Genomic DNA, 22602 nt, shown 5'->3' on the forward strand with positions numbered 1-22602 from the left:
AGATGTCTTCAGCTGCCAAGCGCACATGTAACAGATCAGCCAGTGTCATAGGTACAAATCTGCTGACAGATGTAATTTAAGAAATGTTGTAGACCTGTATTGTGGACCTATTTGCTTGGAACGGTTTGATTATGGTAGATAAGAGGAGGAGTCAATATTTCAACCACTCCAGGGTGCATGTGGACGGTGGATATGTGCTAATAGTAGGAAGAAGCTGAAGAAGGCTGAAAAGCCTTGACGGCAGCGGGAGGATGGTAGGAACCAGGAAAGAGCCCGCATAGCTCCACCACCATCCACATTACTGTCCACATGACTGGTGGCATGTAGTGAGGCTGATATAGATTTGGATCCACACTGATCACTCTGGTGAATACAGATACAACATTCCCATAGGGAAATAACCTCAGATGCCCTGGTAACAAGCAACCAGAAACTCTGATCCGGGGTTACACGAAGCTGAAGTAATAGAGACATTTTTCCCACATTAATACAACGCCTTAAGTGATAATGCTTATTTTGGCATCAGCTCGACAGGGGTAAGCATTCTCAAGAGAGCAATGCAGAAGAAGTCTCCGTATCTGTAAAAAAAATCATCCATTACTCTTTATATTTAGCTGCTTGTCTTCACAGCAAGCAAATAAACAACATAAAAGCAAACAAGATTTGCAATAATGTAGCTTTTGCAGATCTATCTGCAGCCATCAGCTAGATGGACCATGTGGCTCGCTGACATCCCTGCTGTAGTCCCTTGTTATTTATTCTTATAGCTTGCTCCTCTACATTTAAGATGGATGGAGGACATATAGCTTCATCTAGTGGTGCTTGTTATTCCAACAAAATCTGAGTGCGCTGGGACCTTCTCCGTGCTTACCAAGCATTGTATAGCGGCAGTGCTTGGTATCATGCTCAGCCCCATTCATTTCATTTGACCCATGAACGTGATATCGCATGGCATAGAGGAAAGCTGGAGAAGGCCGCAGCTCTACTGCGAGTGCCGATGCCTTCTCAAAACACCAGTCAGATACTGATAACCTATCCAGAGGAGACTTCATCAGTATAAAACTCTTGGAAAACTCCTTTAACATTTATCACATGTTTACTGGATAGATGATTGCTATTTTTGGTTGGAATGACCCTTTAAAAAGGTTGTCTAGTTTCGGGATGAAACCGCACAATTGTCCAAATCAAATTGCAGGGAGAAATAGGTGAATTCTCCCATCCAGGTGCTGCTTACCCGGCTGCAGAGGTAATGTCTGCAACCAGCAATAATGCAGATTTCAGGCATTTATCCCTTTTAGATGCTGTGGTCAAGTGCGACCATGGCATCTAAATTAAAAAAAATCCGGAAACCTGGAACCATGGGGGGGCATATCGCTAGGATATGTCCCCATTGTCTGATAGGTGGGGGCTGGAGGACCTCGGTTATCCCCAGGTCCGGCCAGCACCAAGCACTCTCCCCATAGTAGTGAATGGAAGCGCACCCTGCTTGCACGGCCACCGCTCCCATTTATTTCTATGCGGCCCCATACAAATGAATGGAGGCATGCGCTGGGACCTTCTCCGTGCTTACCAAGCATTGTATAGCGGCAGTGCTTGGTATCATGCTCAGCCCCATTCATTTCATTTGACCCATGAACGTGATATCGCATGGCATAGAGGAAAGCTGGAGAAGGCCGCAGCTCTACTGCGAGTGCCGATGCCTTCTCAAAACACCAGTCAGATACTGATAACCTATCCAGAGGAGACTTCATCAGTATAAAACTCTTGGAAAACTCCTTTAACATTTATCACATGTTTACTGGATAGATGATTGCTATTTTTGGTTGGAATGACCCTTTAAAAAGGTTGTCTAGTTTCGGGATGAAACCGCACAATTGTCCAAATCAAATTGCAGGGAGAAATAGGTGAATTCTCCCATCCAGGTGCTGCTTACCCGGCTGCAGAGGTAATGTCTGCAACCAGCAATAATGCAGATTTCAGGCATTTATCCCTTTTAGATGCTGTGGTCAAGTGCGACCATGGCATCTAAATTAAAAAAAAAATCCGGAAACCTGGAACCATGGGGGGGCATATCGCTAGGATATGTCCCCATTGTCTGATAGGTGGGGGCTGGAGGACCTCGGTTATCCCCAGGTCCGGCCAGCACCAAGCACTCTCCCCATAGTAGTGAATGGAAGCGCACCCTGCTTGCACGGCCACCGCTCCCATTTATTTCTATGCGGCCCCATACAAATGAATGGAGGCATGCGCCCTCCACCACTTTCAGGACTCCGTTCTCCTAGCTTTATGCCCCCCATTGTCTGAGATAGGAAAACCCCTTCAAGTCTGGCTCCCCTGTACGGCGATTGGGAATCCGGTACTTCATTCTAATATGCTGAGTCTTTCCGAAGAGACCAAGCTTATAAGTTCCTATATTGGCCTGCAGCATAGGATAACAGAAAATTCTGCTTATACTATAGAGGAGCTAAAAAAGTAAAAAAAAAAAAACATAGCCAATAAAAAAATATAAACATCATGGGCATTGCTGCGTCCAAAAACACCCATACTATTAAAGGGGTTGTCCAGGTGCAAAGCTGGATCTGGCCATCTTCACCCTTCTGGCCCTTCTAACATGAGCATCGGAGCATACCATGCTCTGATGCTCTCCCTTGCCCTGCGCTGTATTGTCCTAATCACTGTGTATTTCTAATGTTGGTAACTGTTATTGTTCATGTAATTTACCTGGTACACCAGAAGGTGGCAGCAAGTATGGCAGAGCTATATTTATAGAGAATGGAACCCTTCTTTCCATTCTAACTCTCCCTCTAAGGAGGGGAGGGGACTAGCTAGTCAGTCTAGTTTGCCCCCTGCTAGGGGAAGGAAGCAAGGTCTGGGCACGTCGCCGTTGGACGTGTCCAGGCCCAGCAAGCCAGCCAGAGCACCTTCAGCTCTGCTGGATGTGGAGGCCACAGCTTGGAGCCTCTGAAGCCAGGAGGAAAAGTTCCCTGGATTAAGCTAGAGTCAGACTACAAATAGAGAAGTTGCAGCAGACAGCTAAAGCAAGTTATTCCGTCAGCCTGTCAACACAGCAGAGCCAGAGAGCACCAGATGTAGCAGAGTTGAGTTTGTTCGCCTGCCAGAGTTAATGCTAAAGCCTGCTGGGTACCAAGACAAAGCCTGAAACTGTTGGAGAAACGTTTATTCAAGTAAAGCGGTTATTGAACTTCATCACAAGGTCTGGACTCAATTTATTCTTCACCCCCTAATTCAACTTCCCCCTTTTCATGCCTGGGGTCCAGCGTATCCAGGTAGGAGCACCATGACACGTGCACAAACATTAAGGGACATTTAATCTACCCTACACCACTCTGGCATTCCTACACCTGGGTACCATCCACAGTATCACTAAAAGGGGCCCTGTGCCCTTGTTGCTTCATTGCAACTGGCGTCACAAAACAAGTACTACCAAACTCTTAAAGGGCCCTGGGGGATGCGCCCATTGCAGTGCGAAAAATATAAACAAACAGCACTGCCCTGTGCGATACCAGATCTAAAATAAATGCCTTTGTCCTGCGCGATTCAGCGCAGAACAAGCAAAAGGATTGCACCAAATAATTTAAAGATATATAAGGTGAGGTCTAATATACAGGTAGGAAGGAACCAGACAGTTTCTGGAACAGTTTAATCGTGATTTTCCAAGATTTTGATACTGATGACCTATCTTCAGCATAGGTCATCAGTATCTGATCGGTGGGGGTCTGACAAAGGGGCGCCAATGTATTCTCAATCAGCTGCTCGGCGGGAGACCCAAATGTCGGACCCCCACCAAAATCCCAGAAACCCCCTTCAATACATTTATTATTTCAAATTTATTTCCAGGGTCAAAAAGAGGGACATTTAAGCAGCAAAGAGGGACTTGCAAAATTCAGCAAACTATTCTATGTTAACCCCGTCTTCAGCCGCATGCCTGTGTGAGGGGAGTATCCCTCTCTCTCACACGTAAACTCTCAGGGTTTATCTCTGAGCAATATCCCTTTAAATAACCACTAGGGAACTAGAAGCTGCTTGTGAGACATCTGAATAACTAACTTCAGGTGGACGAAAATGGTGTTTGGTTCCTTTTACACACACCACCCGAGCACTGTACTGTATCCGCTAACCGTCTGCTGCTTGCTTGAACGTCACTGCGGTGAAGACCCTCACTTGGTCCAGAAATGACAACTCCGTTGTCTTCAGGATACAGCTCTTACACCAGGTGCCCTTTGTATTCGGAAACTCAGACTCAGGGCTCATGCACATTAAACGCAAAGGCTCCGTGCCTCTATTATGCACTCCGTGCTGCGGATGCGGACCCATTGACTTGAATGGGTCTGCAATCTGTAAGATGCGGCCAAAGATATGACATGTCCTATCTTTTGCAGAGGGGAGGCCAGGATCGGAAACCCACGTAAACGCCACAAAGTGCTTCCTTAGGCTTTCACGCAAAAGATAAGACGTTCTATCTTTTGGGATAACCTAAAATATGACACCCTGTATTAAACCCCCAAACTATACCCTCTTTTAACCTATGTATTTTTTGTTGGGAACGCACGCGCAAACGAGTTATCATTATCAATGTGTGCGTGTTCTGGTAGCAGGGTGGCCGCTTTCATGACCCCAAAAAGGAGGACATCGCACCTGGGACAGTGGGTGATGATTCAACCATAGGCTACCTGCACACGTGCGGAAACTGCAGTCTAGTACATTACCAGAAAGGTGTATGACATTAAACAAGTCTCCTGTATACCTTGTGGATGTTTCCCATACAGAAATAGACTTGGGGTGAGGATTTAGAATTCCTCAGCATGTCAATGGTGTTTGTAGTTTTAGCTGAGGATTTCACCCTTTTCTAATGGAGGGTGATATCTGTGGCAAAACCACATCAAATACTTTCCAAAAAACACAGTTAGAAATCGTGGTTTTGTGCTGTTTTAGTGCAAAACCCACAGATCTTCTGCATGTTCACCAACCCCTGTCTGCAGGTACCCATGAAGCGACTGGGACCGCAGGGGCAATGTGTGAGTGCGGTGGCCTGACGGCATATGTCCCAACCGTCCCGGATCCTGAGGGACAGTCCCGGATTTCAGTGGCTGTCCTGCTGTCCCGATACAGGGGTGGTATATCCTGCTTCCTGGCAGCTGTCCCTGCATCCATAGGAAGCAGAGACAGCTGCCTGTAATGATGAAGCAGAGAGCAGTGCATCCGTTCTGTCCTCCATCATTCCTGCCCCTGTCTGCGCTCCACACTGCAGGTCTGGGCGGGGCGGACCAGGAGCTCCGTGTATCCTCCTGCTACTGCTGGGGCCTTAAGTAGGTGAGTATGTGGAGTTTATTATTTTATTTATTTATTTTTACTGCCTGTGAGGGGGGCACAGAACTGGGCATATTACTGTGAGGGGGGCACAGAACTGGGCATATTACTGTGAGGGGGAACAGAACTGGGCATATTACTGTGAGGGGGGCACAGCAGGGCAAATTACTGTGAGGGGGCACAAATGGGCAAATTACTGTGAGGGGGCACAAATGGGCAAATTACTGTGGGGGGGCACAGCTGGGCATAATACTGTGAGGGGGCACATCTGGGCATATTACTGTGAGGGGCACATCTGGGCATATTACTGTGAGGGGGCACAGCTGGGCATATTACTGTGAGGGGGCACAGCTGGGCATATTACTGTGAGGGGGCACAGCTGGGCATACTACTGTGAGGGAACACAGCTGGGCATACTACTGTGAGGGGGCACAGAACTGGGCATACTACTGTGAGGAGGCACAGAACTGGGCATATTACTGTGAAGGGGGCACAAAACTGGGCATATTACTGTGAAGGGGTTAACAGACCTGGGCATATTACTGTGAGGGGGGCACATAACTGGGCATATTACTGTGAGGGGGCACATAACTGGGCATATTACTGTGAGGGGGCACATAACTGGGCATATTACTGTGAGGGGGCACAGAACTGGGCATATTACTGTGAGGGGGCACAGAACTGGGCATATTACTGTGAGGGGGCACAGAACTAGGCATATTACTGTGAGGACGCAAAGCTGGGCATAATACTGTGAGCGGGCACAATTGGACACAATACTGTGAGGGGGCACAGAACTGGGTATATTACAGTGAGGGGGGCACAGCTGGGCATATTACAGTAAGGGATGCACAGCTGGGCATAACTACTGTGAGGGAACACATATCCGGGCATCGCTACAGTGAAGGAGGCACAATGCTGGCATAACTACTGTGTGGTGGCATAAACGGGGAATCATTACTATGTGGGGGCATTTAAGGGACTGGGTGGGATAAAGTGTTTAGTTATGTTTTGGACGGAGTTAGAGGCATGGCCTAGTGCAGAAATAATTTGTCCCTCTTCCTTCTTTTCAAAAGTTTGGAGGTTTGTGATGGGTGTAGTAGTTGGTACTCACGTTTAGCAGCTCCCTGGGCCAGTGTGCAGTGACGGGAAGGATAGCGCCGGATTCCTTTGGGGCACACTCTGGTGTTTAGGGATCTCCTGCCAGATGGTGGTTGAAGTGCTTTTGGTGGTATAGTGTTCAGCAGGTCTCCATAGTTATGTAAACTGAAGATAGTCCCACTATAGGCGACATGCAAACATTTGTGGAACTCGGTCCGTGAAATCCCGGCCTGCCTCCTGCTGAGTGCAAGAAGCGCACAGCGTCTTAGGGACAAATGACGCCATCTGCTTCATGCACTGAACAGGAAGGCAGGCCGTGATTTCACGGACCGTGTTCAACGGATGTGTGCTTGACACCTTAGAGGTATTTTCTAATAGAAAATTAGTTAAATTATATACCTGCTCAACACTGACTTCTAGAATTACTAGACCAACAGCACACTAAAAATAAGGAAAAATCAAGATATTCTGTACAATGCTTTCAGAATAATCCTGAATGGGAAAGTTTGGATGCCATTCCAATATATACTAACTACGCTTGTGAGAGAATTGGCAATACCAGTTGGTGTTCTTGTGGCCACTGTATCTCCATGCCAACTTTTACAGAGAGCAAATGTTGTCAGGAGGAAGATGCACTAAACCCCTATTTTGATACAGGCTTAACATGCATCACTGATTACAAGGAATTGACTGAAGTTAGGCTGACGGAGAAGATATTAGACATGATGATGACCTACAATGGAAAAGTGACAAGTACAGAACTACAACAGTTATTAAGGTCATTATTTTGTGGTGATTGATCTAGTGATTAAATGTTCTATAACAGGGATTCTCAACCTACAGCCCTCCAGCTGTTGTAAAACTACAACTACCATGATGCCCTTCTGTAGGATGATAGCTGTAGGCTGTCGGGGAATGATGGTAGTTGTAGTTTAGCAACAGCTAGAGGGCCGCAGATTAAGCATGCCTGTTCTAGAACATTCATGCTCAACCTGTGACCATGCGACTGTGTCAACACTACAACTACAAAAACGCATGTACAACGCACAGCGATTGTGACATACTAGCAGTTGTAGTTGTGCTGAAGCAAGCGGACCTTAGTTTAATCACTTACTAAACTAAAACTTATTTTTTTCTCTTTTGGAAACAATTTTAGGGCACTTAGAAGTCCTGCTTATAGGTCCTACATTTGTTTTGCTCATGGAAGATTGGGACCACGTCAAAGAATACCTGTGCCTTCATGCATCGTTTCACTAATTAGATGTCGTTGCCCAGACCCAGATGGACGGTACGTAGTTTTTTTTCTTTTGGATTCTAGACTATGATGCCAGTGAAATGGCTCAAGATATCTGAATTAAGTATTTACGTTGTTGATAAAACTGTGTTCCCACCTACAGCAGAAACCAGACACAACCACTCCTTTTCCCTGTAGTTATTTTAATTAGATTTTACTTCTTTTTTATACCTATATGAAGAACGTTTGCCATGCATAGCCGCGCCAATGAAAACGTTTGTGTATCAAAGATGTAATGAGTTCAAGAGAAAGTATCCTTTGTAGATACTTCTGACTTGTTATCAGTATATGTCAATCAAAAGCAAAAGATGGTGATATATTGGGCAAAAACTGTATCAAAGTACAATAAGGCTATAGTTGTATATTTCACATCTCATTACAATGAATGGGTTTATGCATAATTTGCAGTATAAACGACACCGTACAGCAATGGCAAAACCACCATAATAATTTCTTGATGAGCCTGCGCATAGCAACAGTGCTTTTATAGCTTGTTACATTCCTTTTTTGGGGCATTTTATAATCAAAGCTATACAAAGCAGTGGTTGTGTTTGTCTTCTGCTGTCGTGACATACCACAGTCATATTTGTTCTGGAATTTGTTCGAAAAAATGTCTGTCTCTTTTTTTTTTTTCTTTTTTATTGAAGGGTGGCATATCATATAAAAATGTGTACCTATTATTGATGTGTGTAATTATACATACAAATACTTTTTTATTATAAAAAAATAAAACAAACAACATTACTCATTAACTGAAACTTTTTTTTATACTTTTTTTGGGTAGCCAAACATTTTCTTGATATCAGAATAGGAATATGATTTCGAAAACATAGCTTTTACAGTAAGACATAATGTGAGGTTCTATGTAAGTCTGCTTTCTCCCGCATGCTGTTCTGGTGGGGGAACATTCCGCATGATCAGTGTTGGCTCAGGAACTACGGTCTGGCATTCACTATAATGTTGGTGGGACGGAGGTCCTGCGATAGCAGGAAAAACATGCCTACAAGCGGAAGGAATAACACTACGACATTTTGAAGTTTTATTACAGTTGCTTCATGACATGTTTAATGTGCTGATGCCGGACCTCCGGCCCGCCACCATTATAATGAATGGGGCCGGAGGATAGTTTCGTAGTCAACAGGGATTATGCTGGATGTTAACCCGCTGTAACAGCATACCTGAGAAAAATGCTGCTAATGTAAAAGTAGCCTAAGTCTTTATGGTTAGAAAATTTTGTACAATAATAGTGAACAGAAATTATTATTTCCATTACGCCCCATGACAGCACCTGTGAGAGAGATCCTCCTCCCTCCGGACAGGAAACAGGAACTTCCCAGATCTTTAAATTGGTCCCGTGCCTTCTACCTTCAGTTCTTTCCTGTTTCCTGTCCAGGGACAGGAGGATTTCTTTCCAGGTCTATTTCTTGGCTGCAGGACCTCTAGGGTTAAAAGCGAAACCTAGTGGAGGTACCTGTCGGCGTAAGTCTCCACTAGGAGCCGCTGAGAAGCCCGGCGTCTGCATTTTATTCCCTTCTTCGGAGCCATGGGGGGATGCCTGGGCTGCCTCGTGTCCCTGCCTGCCGGCGAAGTCGCGGCATGAGGGGGGAGGTGCGTCTTCCCCTCTCATTGAGGCTGGCTGTGCTGGACGTGCGCGTGCGTTCCATCGGCCGGAAGGGGAGGAGCTTAACATGGGGGCGCTGCGCGGCCCATTTGAAAAAAGGGAACGCCGGCCAGCCAGCGTGGTGGTGAGTAGCAGCAGGAGATCGATCGGGACACAAGCAGCATCTACAGCCCTCAATTGGCCCCCCTTTACGCAGCATTATGATGCAAGAAGTAGGGGATGTACAACAGCGCACCGACGGACAGGAGCAGCTTTTGGAACCAAGCATGGTACTCCTGGGGGTAAGAGGGGTTAACCCCCACCATCTCCCTTTGGGGAGTTGTTTGTTTTTATGGTCAGGTTAGGCTACTTTCACACTAGCGTTCGGGCGGATCCGTTCTGAACGGATCCGCCCATAATAATGCAGACGGAGGCTCCGTTCAGAACGGATCCGTCTGCATTATATTAGCTAAAAAAAGCTAAGTGTGAAAATAGCCTGGGACGGATCCGTCCAGACTTTCAATGTAAAGTCAATGGGGGACGGATCCGCTTGAAGATTGAGCCACATTGTGGCATCTTCAAACGGATCCGTCCCCATTGACTTACATTGTAAGTCTGGACGGATCCGCACGCCTCCGCACGGCCAGGCGGACACCCGAACGCTGCAAGCAGCGTTCAGCTGTCCGCCTGTCCGTGCGGAGGCGAGCGGAGCGGAGGCTGAACGCCGCCAGACTGATGCAGTCTGAGCGGATCCGCCTCCATTCAGACTGCATCAGGGCTGGACGGCTGCGTTCGGGTCCGCTCGTGAGCTCCTTCAAACGGAGCTCACGAACGGAAACCCGAACGCTAGTGTGAAAGCAGCCTTAAGCTGATGGGTTGTTTTATTAAATGCAGGCTAAAGAGCACCCAAAGAAAGCTTCCCACAAAAGAGCTAAGGAGTGTGGAATTTGCAAGAGGAAGCTGGATCCATCTTACTCCAAGACATGTTGTCAACCATGTCTGGATAAGTTAGTGGCCGAGGAGTCGCCATCTTTATTACAGAGTATCCAGAATTTAGTAAAAAATGAAGTCCGTTCGTCAGTAGAGGAGCTTAAAAAATCCCTGCCTAGCTCATCCAGACATAAGAGGCCCCAGGCGGTAGCGGAGGATGCTATGGACTCTGGGTCTGAGGAAGGCGCTATTGCAGACTCGGATTCCTCTTCTGAGGATTTGACAGGGAAGCCGTTGTTTAGAGCAGAAGATACGGACCTGTTATTGAAGGCGGTTAGATCCACGATGGAGCTTGAGGAGGAAAAGGAGTCCAGGTCTAGACCAGAGCTAATGTTTGAGAGCCTAAAGCCTAAAAAGTCTAGGGTTTTCCCCATTCAGGACTGTATCAAGGATCTGATTAAACGTGAATGGGAGAAGCCCGATAAAAAATTCTTTATCCCTAGAGCGGTCAAGAGAAAGTACCCCTTTGATGATCAGGAAGTGTCAGCTTGGCAGGAGGTACCGAGGGTAGACGCTCCCGTAGCCAAGATAAATAAGAAGTCAGCTCTCCCATTTGAGGATCTAGGGTCCCTTAAAGATCCCATGGACAAAAGGGCTGATGCATACTTAAGGAAGAATTGGGAAGCTTCCACTTCTGCCTTTAAGCCAAATATAGCAACTACCTCGGTGGCTAGGTCATTAAAGCTCTGGTTGGAGGAATTAGAGTCTCATATAGAGAATAAGACTCCTAGGGATCAGCTGCTGGAGGCGATACCAACTATGTCCAGTGCAGTGGACTTTATCTCTGATGCCTCCGCTGACGCATTGAGGCTTTCCGCTAGGGCGGCTGCACTCTCCAATTCAGCCAGAAGGTCGTTATGGTTGAAAGGGTGGAAGGGCGATGTAGCTTCAAAATCTAAGCTTTGTGCCTTACCTTGCCAAGGGGGCTTTCTATTTGGATCAGCCTTAGATGACATTTTAGATAAGGCATCCGATAAGAAAAAAGGTTTTCCAGCACCGTCCTTTACTAAACAGGGGAAGCCATTTCGGAGTAATGAAAGAAGGAAGGCTTTTGGGGATCAAAAGAAAAGGAGGGAGTGGAGATCTGATAAATCAAAAAGTGTGCTGTTTAAATCCAGACCTCAAACATCAAGTTCCACTCAACAATGACGCCAGACCCCAGGTGGGCGGTCGTCTTTCTTTATTTTTTCCAGCCTGGCGAAATATTACCGCAAGCGCTTGGGTAAAGGATATTATAAAGGAAGGCTATCGCCTAGACTTCAAGAGACTACCGCCCAGGACTTTCAAAGTTACTTCATTAAACCAAAATTCTCCAAAACAGGTGGCACTTTTGGAGGAAATAAACAGCCTCCTGGAAAAGGCAGTCCTTGTTCCAGTCCCAAAGGACGAACAAGGAGAGGGATTTTATTCAACCCTATTTCTGGTCCCCAAGCCCAACGGTATGTTCAGACTGATTATAAATTTGAAGGGTCTCAACCAGTATCTGTCCTATCAGAAATTCAGGATGGAGTCCATCTCCTCCACGGTCCTCCATCTGTTCCCCAACTGTGTGATGGCCTCAATAGACATAAAAGATGCCTACTGCCACGTGCCCATTCATCCCTTGTCCCAAAGATACCTGAGGGTGGCAGTGAAGATGGGGGAATCAATTGTTCATTTACAGTTCAGAGCTCTTCCTTTTGGGGTATCACAGGCGCCGAGGCTCTTCACAAAGCTGATGGCGGAGGTGATGGCAGAAGTAAGGAGGTCGGACATCATTATAGTCTCATACCTGGACGACCTTCTCTTGGTAGGGCAGTCCCCAGAGCAGTTGAAATCTCACATACAGAAGGTCCTGGGGATCCTGACGAGCCTGGGCTGGCTAATAAATTGGGACAAATCATCCCTGATTCCAACATCCAGATGTGTTTTCCTAGGCATCCTGTTAGACTCTCAGACTCAGAAATCTTATCTTCCAGCAGACAAGAAGGAGGGGATTCAGCAAAAGATCAGGTCTTTCAGCAAGATCAAGGAAGTCCCCTTAAGAAAAGCGATGTCTATTCTGGGTCTGATGACGGCCTGTATTCCAGCAGTGAGGTGGGCCCAATTCAGGTCCAGAATACTGCAATGGCTCATTCTGTCCAAATGGGATGGGAGGTCGCTATCCCTAGATCACAAGATTGTGGTCCCGGGGTCAGTAACCCGATCCCTAGCTTGGTGGCTAAAGGCTTCGAACCTCGATCAGGGGGTAGAGTGGGTGAGACACGACCCATTAATAGTAACCACCGATGCAAGCCCTTGGGGATGGGGGGCCCATTCAGTTTTGGGGTTTTTCCAAGGTCCTTGGTCAAAAGACCAGAGTGCTCAGTCCCAAAATGCCAGGGAGTTAAGAGCGGTCCTGTGCGCACTAGAGAAGAGTCTCCCCTTTTTGTCTCAAAAACATGTCAGGATCCTATCAGACAACGCCTCGGTGGTGGCTTATATAAACAAACAAGGGGGGACAAGATCCTATCAACTAATGGAGCTGGCATCCAGGATTTTCTTGTTAATGCAGGGGAAAGCTCTGTCTCTCTCAGCGGTTCATCTGAAAGGCTCAGAGAATCACCAGGCGGACTTTCTCAGCAGACACAGATTCAGTCAGGCGAATTGGTGTCTGAATCAAGAAGTGTTTCACCAAATACAGGCCCTATGGGGATCTCCTACGATAGATCTATTCGCCTCGGTGGAAAACAAAAAGTGCAAGAAGTTTTTTTCTCTCAGCAGGGAGGATCAGTCGATAGGCACAGATGCGCTCTCACAGACGTGGGGGAAGGGCCTAGTCTATGCGTTTCCTCCCATCAGCCTATTGCCCAGAGTGATCCAGAAGATCAGGGGGGAGCAGGCGACTGTGATTCTAATAGCACCTTTTTGGCCAAGAAGAGTCTGGTTTGCTTGGTTGAGGAGACTATCGATAGCAGATCCCTGGGTGCTTCCAGAAAGACAGGACCTATTATATCAGGGCCCTCTACATCATCCGGAAGTCAAGAATCTCCACCTGACAGCTTGGATTTTGAGAGGTCTTTCTTCAGGTCTAGGGGCCTATCAGAACAGGTCATCGGGACTCTCCTAGCTAGTAGGAAAAAAGTCACCTCCGATATCTATCTGAGGGTATGGAAAGCCTTCCTTCGGTTTGCAGGTCCAGGCTTAGACTTGAACTCGCCCAACATCCCGTTAATTTTGAACTTTTTGCAGGAGGGCCTGAACAAAAAGCTTAAACCCAGCACTCTCAAGGTGCAGGTCTCGGCACTGAGTGTCCTGTTTGACTTTTGTTTGGCTACTCATCCTTGGGTCAAAAGGTTCATTAGGGGGTCCTCTAGACTTTGTCCTATAGTTAGATCTAAGTCAGCCCCATTATCTGCATTGCAAGTGGAGAAACTGGAAGGAAGTGCTGCAGTGATCCAGAGCCACATGGACACAACACAAAAGTTAAGATGTGATAATTAATGTGGGATACTGTGGAATCCAATGACTAAATACATTTAATTTAGCCAATAACCTTTATTTAATTTGCATGTCCTGCATCAAAGGAACCCAAGACACAAATATTATTAAAGCGTAACATACATTTATTTTTTATTTTTTTGTAATGTAGTGTCATTGATACTGACCATTATTGTAATATACTTTAATTACTTAAATCGTATATTTGTATTTGAAAAAAAGTTCTAAAATGGCCCATTTTGAGCCCTAGCAGCGCTCCTCCGTCTTCAGTTTACATAACTGTGGAGACTACCTCAAGACTGACTGTGTTATGTAAAAAGATGAGGAGCGTTGCTAGGGCTCAAACAGAACAGTACAATATCAGTAATTAAAGTATATTACTTAAATGATCGGTATGACACTCCCTATACATTCCAAAAAATAAATAAAAAAATGACGTTTAGATTTTTAGAAGTATGGTCATGTACTAGATACATCATAGTTATTATGCACTGTATTACAGCTACTACATAAAACAATCAACATCACTACTTAGAAGCAATTGAATACCATATTAATTAAAAGGAGCCTAGCAGTGGCAAAAACCACCCCAAACTGTCAGCAGTACCTTCAAGTAGCTGGCAGTGTGTTTCTAATGACCATCGTGGACCGCGCGGACATGGTCAATCAGGCGGGGTGAACCCCGACCTGTCCTAATGGAGCTCAGATGCTCCTGCACTCTTTCAAATAAGGGTCTTATGGTTTTGCCAATATAAAACTGTAATGACCGGTGTCACGCACAGGGAGAAAAACAGGGAAAGCCCTGCCTAAGGGAGAGAGAAAGGTGGTGACCCCTAACTCACCTTGCGGCTGGCACCTGACTGCCCTGACGTCCCTAGACGGGTTACTCACCCGTGCGGCGATCACGTGACTAAACCCTGGCTTTCCCTGAAATGAGCCCTAGATAGTGAACGGGCCGGTGGGATCGCTAGTCCTCACCACTGCACTAAGAGGGAAACACCAGGGAGAGGACAGACAAACACAAACACCCAGGTGGGCGACAACAACTGTCCACAAAGGTCCAACAGGGATCCGGAGGGTAGCGTTCTGAACCAACAGTCAGAGAACGCAGCAACACAGCTCCAGTGGGTCAGGATAGATGTCCAGGCAGGAAGCTCTATCTCTGGCAACCAGAGAAGTGTGAGAGAGGAATATAAGGAGGTTTGGGAGTGCTGGACAAGGAACAGCTGAGGAGAAGGAGCTACGGATCCCTGAGTGAGCCAAAAGGGTTTGCAAAGCAAACCCAGAAAGCTACCATAAGGAAAACAGCCCTATCTTAAATAGAGCGTGCAGCCAACCGCTGCGACTTCCTGACCCCGGGTATAACGGAGTCAGGCGTGGTTCTCGATACCCTCGTGACAAAAACCTCCGGCAAGAACACATTATGACATAAACTACATAGGGTGTCCGGCAAGTGATAAAGTCTTTGACTTTGTGTGTGAGCCCCCCCCAAACATAACATTTTTCTCTGTGAATTTTGGGGGCAAAATGAACACATACCGCACTTGTAATCTCCCTGCGGTTTCCTGCTCTGCAACCAATTAGTTTGTTTAGACTGCCTCACCACACTGTGGACTAATCTATCTTTCAGAGTGTGTTTTTTTAAAAAAGTGACAAGAGGTCTTCTGGAGATTCTGGCGTGCATAATGACTGGCACGATACAAAGCATCGATAACGTCTCTCTGGGGGTAACCCCTCTCCAACAGCCTGTCCTTAAGCTGATGGGCTTGCCTGAAATAGCCCTCATCTGTACTATTAATTCTATTAATTATAATGCAGAAGTAGATGAAAGGAATCGCGGCACTCACCATTGTCTTGACGAAACTTCAGTGCTTTATTGCTTTACTTTATTGCAAAAGGTTCGCAGGCTGAACTACTTTTCAGAAAGTAGTTCAGTACGTCCCCCACCTCTATCCGGTGAAGTCCCTGCACACATGACGTGTGCTGATTTTCACTTACAACACCGCTTTGACAATAAGGAGATTGAGTGTGTACAATTCCTCTCGGATATCGAGAGTGAAAGCATCACTGTACCTGAGCCGGCGGGCTCTGCTATTGACCTCTTCCACAAAAGAGTACTTGGGGATCTACGTGCACTGATTTACCCAGTGGCACCCCTAACATCACTCGTGAAGAATGGCTTGATGGTCTTGATGATGTCGTCATTAAGCCCGCCGACAAAGGGGGCAATGTGGTCCTGATGACCAAGGTTTATTATTTAGATGAATCAGCCAGGCAGTTGGATGATAGAAATGTATATGAAAAACTGAGTGAAAACCCAGTTCCGTCTATACTGGTCAAGGTACAGTCGCTCCTTGACAGGTATATTGATGTACAGTTTCTGCCCAAAAGCATTTTGGAGAGACTGACTCCAAAGTTTCCAAAAAATCCTGCCTGGTATTTCGTCCTGAAAATACATAAATCGCTGTCACGTCCCCCGGGATGACCTATCGTTGCCGGGATGGGATCAGCGACTGAACCCATCTCAAGGTATATTGATTGGTTGTTGAGGCTCTTGCTCAGGCGCACTCCCACATATCTCAAGGACACCAGGGACTTCCTCCACGCCCTCGATAACTTCGAGTGGTGGGAGGAATTCCGCCTTGTGTCCTTGGATGTGGAGAGTCTATACACGAGAATTCCCCACGATTTGGGATTGGAGGCCATTGCTATGGTTTTGGGTTGCTCCGATAAGAGCCTCATTTTCTCGAGGTTCATACAGGAATCCTTGGATTTGGTACTTACCAATAATGTGTTTCAATTTGACCGGCAGTGGTACCGCCAGATACTAGGTACAGCGATGGGTACACCGGTGTCATGTACCTTTGCGAACCTGTATCTGGCGGTATTCGAAGAGACATACGTCTTCTCATTGGGGAACCCCTTCCTGAAATACATTCACCTTTACCTGCGTTACGTGGACGATGAATTTCTGGTCTGGTCGGGCAGCGAGGAGTTGTGTAAGCAGTTTGTATATAACCTTAACGATACTAACCACGTGAATATAAGGTTTACCCTTAACTTCGGTGGCGATTCGTTGGACTTTTTGGACGTAAGAGTCACCGCAGAAAATGGTATTCTCCACACCACAGGCTTTCGAAAGCCCACTGCAACTAACTCGCTGCTCCATCAGTTCCATCTGGACAATTCACCCGTCTCCATAGAATTAATAGTACAGATGAGGGCTATTTTAGGCAAGCCCATCAGCTTAAGGACAGGCTGTTGGAGAGGGGTTACCCTGGAGAGACGTTATCGATGCTTTGTATCGTGCCAGTCGTTATGCACGCCAGAATCTCCTGAGTGACAAGACCAAGGAAAGTGATCATGACAGATTTGCATTTGTCTTTAAATTTAGGTTGAGGTTTTAAAACCATAAGACCCTTATTTGAAAGAGTGCGGGAGCATCTGAGCTCCATTAGGACAGGTCGGGGTTCACTCCGCCTGATTGACCATGTCCGCGCGGTCCATGGAGCTTCTCTTTTTCTGCCATTGAGGCCGTGGGACCCATCCCGAGGGGCCACCGCCTCTTGCTGCAGCGGGAGGCTCGATGGATCATCAGGGCTAATGCCATGGGCTCGCATGGCTTAAATTACAAAAACGATATGGCAGTTTTTCTGTAAAGTCCCCATGTATCTACATACCTGCCTGCCATTTGTAACTTGTTGCCGTGATCTGATACTGTTTTGTTCATTTGTTTTGTAGCACATTGTATGCGCACAATCTGTCCTTTTCTCTGTATTGATTTTAACACACAGTTGCGCACCTGTGGAGCGTCTCTTGGTTACCTTGGTGATGATCAGGGGTCCGCCCATAAAAAGTACGGCGGTGCGCGTGTGTGTCATAGCGGTCCGAGGAAGTGCAAGTCACGCGCAAAACGTCCGTCACCGCCTACTCACACCGAAGGGCCATCCCGCTCCCCAGCCTGCGAACCTTTTGCAATAAAGTAAAGCAATAAAGCACTGAAGTTTCGTCAAGACACTGGTTAGTGCCGCGAATCCTTTCATCTACTTCTGCATTATATCAAGTGTCTACTTGCATTAACGCTGAGCACCACGTCAACCTGTCTAACTGCTGAGCCGCTGGTTTGTGATTTCCTGCTGGAGAAAGGGGTATATGTGAGGTGAGAGCAGCAGTGCCGCTGATTCCCTACCTTTTCATTCTTATACAATGCAATTTTTTTTTTACTTCCCATCCAATCTGATAGCTTGAGTTTCAAGTTGTCAGACTAAAGTCTTACACATACCATAAGGCAATTCGGCTTATACTACCAATGGTAGTATATGGCATTTATTTGTCAAAATAAATTACATAAACACATTGGCACCTGATCAAACAATTACATTTATGAAGAAAAATAAAAATAAAACATGAATTGCAAACTGAGGGCAATTAAAAAACTTAAAAGGGCCAGTCTTCAGCAAGTGGCATATATTTTGTTGAGAAAGCTAATGCCAGCCAATTACTAATGCATTGTGATTGTCCTAATTGCTTCCATTTCTGGCTGGATTTATTTTTCCTTCACATTATACAATGCCAGTTTCCATAGTTACGACCACCCGGTAATCAGTGACGGTCGCGCCTGCACACTACAGTAAAAAGCAACAGACCATGTCCACTCATGCTTGGCACTTTCTACTATAGTGTGTAGGCACGACCACCACTCATGGATTACCGGTTAGTCGTACCTACGGAAACTAGCAGTGTATAATGTGGTGGAAAAATGATTCCAGACAGAAATGGAAGCAATAAGGTCAATCACAATACATTACTAAGTGGCTGTTATTGGCTTTCTCAACAAAATACATCCCACTTTCTGAAGTGAGACGGACCATTTATACAAAATACATGTAGTAGTCATGTTGAAGATAGGAGATGCAATACATAAAGTGCTAGTGTACAAATGACTGCACTAGCACTTTATATATTCAGATTTTAATTGCAGCATAACTATATATTTATTTTAACACTATTCATTGCCTGTTATTATATTTTGATGTAAATACATCGAATTGTCCAGTCCGGTTTAATAGATGTTGATTTTTATAACCCAGATTAAAAAATACCATATACTTCTATTGGTTGTCTGATTTGTTTACATATTGGTTAGAATGACCTTGTGTGGGATAGAAGTTTCAGTTGTTTATATATTATAAGCAGAGTCCCTCAACCGCAATACTGCATTGAGTGAAACTGTAAAACATATACCTATACCTATTAAAAAACTGCACCTAGTTATAGGTCAAGTGTTTGAAATCGAAACAATGAACCATTCTAGTGAAAAGATTGGCAAATGAAGATGGAGCTCAAATAACTATTTAAACTTTGATTACGGTATGCTGGGAAATGAGATTTTCTTTGATAGGCCTTATCCACAGCAGCAATATTTTCTGGAAGGGATTTCTTGTTGAGTTCCAAGTTCAGTCTCGATGTCCAGCCACCATTTCGACTGCCTCTTTGATCAGTTCAATAAGGAAGTCTTGATTAGAACTGTTGTATATTGCCCTGAGAAACCATGCTCTACGGGCCTTGGAATACTGCATCTTATACCTAGGACTGCCTACTGGAGACCTGTGTTGAGTAGATTCTATGACAACTGAATGGACTTTCTCGTGATTGAGATCCATAGAGGCTAACTGGGTTCGTGCTACCATGCCGTCCATAAAAAAAAATGCTGCCTTTTAGCGCGATATTTTAGAATTGCGCTATGAAAGACTTCTAAGTCTCCAGTATGGCAAAAATGTGATATTTTCTTTAGGTCGTTCAGTAAATGCTTGTTTTGAACAATCTTATGCAGAGCATCATAAGCAGCACTGTCCTTGTGCAACCATATTCTTCTGGCTGAAACATCTTCGTCCATATCATCATGCTGGCATTTTTTATAGTTACTGTTCTCATCTTCCTATGAGTGCACATTTATCACATGATACAGAAGAGAGTTCCATTTGGTTATTAGTACATCCTCATCTTCCTTACAAGTGCTTGCGCACCACCAGATATGATTTTTAGTTGGTGCTACCCAAGCACAAGAGCTGAGCAATCTCGTTTGTGGCTAGCAGCCATAATTTTTCCCCCCACACTTTTGGCAAGGTGCCACACGTCGAAATCATGAATTATTCCCTGGAATTCCTCACATATCATTTTTCTTATAGCAGAATGTCTATCGGTGCATATGAGTTTTATGTTCATGTGATACTCCTGTAGAAATTGTAGAGCTTATAAGAGTATCTCCAAAAGCCTTGCTGTTCATCAGTCCACGGTAAGACAAATTGTCTATAAATGGAGAAAGTTCAGCACTGCTGCTACTCTCCCTAGGAGGGGCCGTCCTGTAAAGATGACTGCAAGAGCACAGCGCAGACTGCTCAATGAGGTGACGAAGAATCCTAGAGTGTCCGCTAAAGACTTACAAAAGTCTCTGGCATATGCTAACATCCCTGTTAGTAAATCTACGATACGTAAAACACTAAACAAGAATGGATTTCATGGGAGGATACCACAGAGGAAGCCACTGCTGTCCAAAAACAACATTGCTGCAAGTTTAGTTTGCACAAGAGCGTCTGGATGTTCCACAGCAGTACTGGCAAAATATTCTGTGGACAGATGAAACCAAAGTGAGTTGTTTGGAAGAAACACACAACACTATGTTGTGGAGAAAAAGAGGCACAGCACACCAACATCAAAACTTCATCCCAACTGTGAAGTATGGTGGTGGGGGCATCCTGGTTTGGGGCTGCTTTGCTGTGTCAGGGCCTGGACGTATTGCTATCATCGAAGGAAAAATGAATTCCCAAGTTTATCAAGACATTTTGCAGGAGAACTTAAGGCCATCTGTCCACCAGCTGAAGCTCAACAGAAGATGGGTGTTGCAACAGGACAACGACCCAAAGCATAGAAGTAAATCAACAACAGAATGGCTTAAACAGAAGAAAATACGCCTTCTGGAGTGGCCCAGTCAGTGTCCTGACCTCAACCCGATTGAGATGCTGTGGCATGACCTCAAGAAAGCGATTCACACCAGACATCCCAAGAATATTGCTGAACTGAAACAGTTCTGTAAAAAGGAATGGTCAAGAATTACTCCTGACCGTTATGCATGTCTGATCTGCAACTACAGGAAACGTTTGGTTGAAGTTATTGCACTGTGAATGTTTACATGGTGTGTTCAATAAAAACATGGTAACATTTAATTATTTGTGTGTTATTAGTTTAAGCAGACTGTGATTGTCTATTGTTGTGACTTAGATGAAGATCAGCTCACATTTTATGACCAATTTGTGCAGAAATCCAAATCATTCCAAAGGGTTCACGTATTTTTTCTTGCAACTGTATACACTCACTTAAAGAATTATTAGGAACACCATACTAATACGGTGTTGGACTCCCTTTTGCCTTCAGAACTGCCTTAATTCTACATGGCATTGATTCAACAAGGTGTTGATAGCATTCTTTAAAAATGTTGGCCCATATTGATAGGATAGCATCTTGCAGTTGATGGAGATTTGAGGGATGCACATCCAGGGCACGAAGCTCCCGTTCCACCACATCCCAAAGATGCTCTATTGGGTTGAGATCTGGTGACTGTGGGGGCCATTTTAGTACAGTGAACTTATTGTCATGTTCAAGAAACCAATTTGAAATGATTCGAGCTTTATGACATGGTCCATTATCCTGCTGGCAGTAGCCATCAGAAGATGGGTACATGGTGGTCATGAAGGGATAGACATGGTCAGAAACAATGCTCAGGTAGCCCGTAGCATTTAAACGATGGCCAATTGGCACTAAGGGGCCTAAAGTGTGCCCAGAAAACATCCCTCACACCATTACACCACCACCACCAGCCTACACAGTGGTAACAAGGCATGATGGATACATGTTCTCATTCTGTTTACCCCAAATTCGGACTCTACCATTTGAATGTCTCAACAGAAATCGAGACTCATCAGACCAGGCAACATTTTTCCAGTGTTCAACAGTCCAATTTTCGTGAGCTTGTGCAAAATGTAGCCTCTTTTTCCTATTTGTAGTGGAGATGAGTGGTACCCGGTGGGGTCTTCTGCTGTTGTAGCCCGCCTTTCTTTCCCATTCTGACATTCAGTTTGTAGTTCAGAAGATTTTCTTCACCAGGACCACAACCCTTCATGCATTGAAGCAACTGCCATGTGGTTGACTAGATAATCGCATTAATGAGAAATAGAACAGGTGTTCCTAATAATTCCTTAGGTGAGTGTATGTATGTATGTATGTGTATATATATATATATATATATATATATATATATATATGTAAGGGTGCTGGGTGGTTGGAGAAGGAGGGGGGTGGAGAAGTTGGAGGGAGCTATAGGTGGTAAATAGATCAAGCTAAGGATTAAAGGGAACCAGTCCCTCCCAAAACCATCCCAATCTGCCAGCAGTACCTGCGTGTAGCCAGCAGTGTATTTCTAATCAGGACCATTTCTTGGACCGGGCAGGCCGGGTGGCTGCCCGGGGTGCTGTCAGAAGGGGGGCGCCGGCAGGGCACAGCAGGAGATCAGCGCTGCGCTTCCATTGTGGAAGCGCTCACTCATCTTCATAGCCACCTGTATCGCCGGACGGCGATACAAATGTCTGTGCTGCTGCAAGGAAGGGAGAGGTGTGTCCCCTCCCTGTTCCTCTGATAGGCTGCCGGCCTAGTGGTGGCAGCCTATCAGAGGCCGTTGCAGGCGGCGCGATGACGTCATCGCGCCGCCTGAGCCAGCGAGGGCCACAGGCCAGAAGAGGCCTGCATCGCATCGATGGAGGAGGTAAGTATAAGGTTT

The sequence above is a fragment of the Bufo gargarizans genome, chromosome 2 (genome assembly GCF_014858855.1).
Source record: "Bufo gargarizans isolate SCDJY-AF-19 chromosome 2, ASM1485885v1, whole genome shotgun sequence".
NCBI lineage: Eukaryota > Metazoa > Chordata > Amphibia > Anura > Bufonidae > Bufo > Bufo gargarizans.